The sequence below is a fragment of the Lepidochelys kempii genome, chromosome 13 (assembly GCF_965140265.1).
Source record: "Lepidochelys kempii isolate rLepKem1 chromosome 13, rLepKem1.hap2, whole genome shotgun sequence".
NCBI lineage: Eukaryota > Metazoa > Chordata > Testudines > Cheloniidae > Lepidochelys > Lepidochelys kempii.
In genome coordinates this window covers 36,939,572-36,941,978 of record NC_133268.1, presented here as the reverse complement: position 1 = coordinate 36,941,978, position 2,407 = coordinate 36,939,572, and positions in this window count along the sequence as shown.

Sequence of the window (2,407 nt, the reverse complement as noted above, 5' to 3'; positions counted from 1 at the left end):
TCTGTTAGTAATAAACCTGGCCAAGCGCCTCTCCCACTGAACCGAGTCTGGGGTTTCCTTGGACAGGTCGATAGAAGTCTGCTGTACGGGCTACCTGGCCAGAGCTGGTGCAGCACACACAGAGAACGGCCAACAACTGACAACACTGGTGACCCCGACTGCTGATTTGGTAAGTAGGTGAGCTGCCCTCTCTAGGAATCGCGATATAACATGGCAGAAAGCTACAAGCTCGGAACCCCCTGTTCCCATCCCTGAAAATCCCCACAGAGTTATATGGACGCAATGGGATGTCAGCACAGGACGTCCATATGAATTTTAAAAAGATAGTGGGGAAGAAACATAGAAAGGAATCTATACGGCTAGGGCAGAGACTGCAGCCTTGGAAAAAAAATAAGAGTAAGTTCTGACTGGAGGGAGATCTCATGGCAGGCTTGACTGGTTGTTGTTCATTTCTCTGGATCACCAGTAGCTCTCTGTCCATCTTTCCTCTGCAATATACATCTGTCTGTCTTCCTATCTGCTACATCCATCCGATCTTCTTCAACATCAATTCATCATCGATCCATCCATTCTTCTGCAATATCCATCTGTTCATCTTCTTGCAATATCCACCCTTCCCTCTACCATCTATCAATCTATCCTTCTGCAATATCCATCCATCCATCCATCCATCCATCCATCCATCCATCCATCCATCCATCCATCCATCCATCCATCCTTCTCCTTCAGGGAGAAGAGCAGAGATGGGTGGGGGACTCGGGGGAAGAGGCAGGGCGGCTGCAGAACCTCACACTGGAGCACCATTGACTGAGAGGGGATGCAGTGTCGCCCTGGCCGTGGGGCTCTGCAGCTGCCCTGCCTCTTCCCCACAGCGCCCCCACTCCCATCCCCACTCCGTCAATGCCGGCCCCTCTCAGGTCAGAGCAGAGCTCTGTGCCCGGCAGCAGAGGGACAGACATTGGCCTCTCCTGATCCTGTAAATTCTCTGGTTCGCGACCGGTCACGTCCCGAAGGAGCCAGACCAGCAAGGTACAAGGTGTACCTAATTATCACTTCTCACTACTGATCAATCTTATCCTTCTATAATCCTACAATTTAACTCTATTTTGTATACAATGATTACATATGACCTAACATATTAGTTAATCATAACATCACACAATAAATGAACAATCAACTAAAACCATTGGCTACACATCCATCCATCCATCCATCTGCAATACCCAGCCAGCCAGCCAGTCATGCCTCTGCAATACTCAACTGTCTGTCCAATCACGCGAGAAGAGATGAATGCTCCCATCTATGGCATCAGCTTGTGCAGTTTTCTTGATCCACAGGACGTATTTGGAGACCCTGGTGAAAACCTGGGGTGCTGACCCATCAGGTTTGCCCTGGGAGACAATGCCCTGGGCCTTCCCGTCACAGACCAGGGGGCCTCTGGAGATGCTTGAGAAGCAAACACCAGGTATGGGTTTACAGATGTCCAAGCAAAGGGCGGGCTGCATTCTGTATTCATGGTCCTGAAATCCAGCTCTGTACCCCTCTTTCTGGGGTCTCATGGTCAAGTCACTCTGAGGACTTGCATGGAGTTCCCACCCCAAGGTCCAGGGATCCAGCTGGACCATGTCCCTGATTTCTAGAATCTGGCCAGTTCCTGTGTCTGATTTCTAGCATCCATCACAAATTTCTTTAACCTGCTCAATTCCCATCCCTGATTCCAAATCCTGATTTCCAGCATCTGGCTGACTCCTGCCCTTGATTTCTAGGATTTCCTACTGATTTCTCAGATCCACCCTTGGGTTCTCGATTCAGCAATTCCCCTTTTTATTTCCTAGGATCCAGCTGATTCCTAACCCTGATTTCTAGGATCTGTCCCTCACTGTTTAGATCCATCCCTGATTTCCACGATGTGGCTGATTCTTGTCCCTGATTTCTAGAACCTATTGAACATGCAGCTCATTTCCACCCCTGATTTCTATGATCTTGCCAGTTCCTGTCCCAAAATAATTAGGATCCATTCCATATTTAAAAGACCAGCCTAGTTCTTGTCCCTGATTCCTAGCCTCCATCCCTGATTCCTAGGAGCTGGCCAATTTTGGTCCCCGATTTCTGTCCTACAGCCTTTAGTGCTAGGATCTAGTCCAGTTCCAGTTCCTGGTTTCTGACTGGTTCGCCATGGATCCTGGTTCTCCCAATTCTGCCCAGCCCTGCCAGTGTCCAGTTCTAGCAGCCTCTTGTTCCGGGCGCCGCATGTCCGTGTCCCACACTCACCGGGAATGATGCCTTCCTCTTCTGGGGATCCCCCACACACAGCATCCTGGACAGGGCATAGTGCGGATATGGTTGAGGAAGACACATGCCCTTGCCCATGATCTTCAGTTCCACCTCCTGCAGAGTTGGGGAGGGC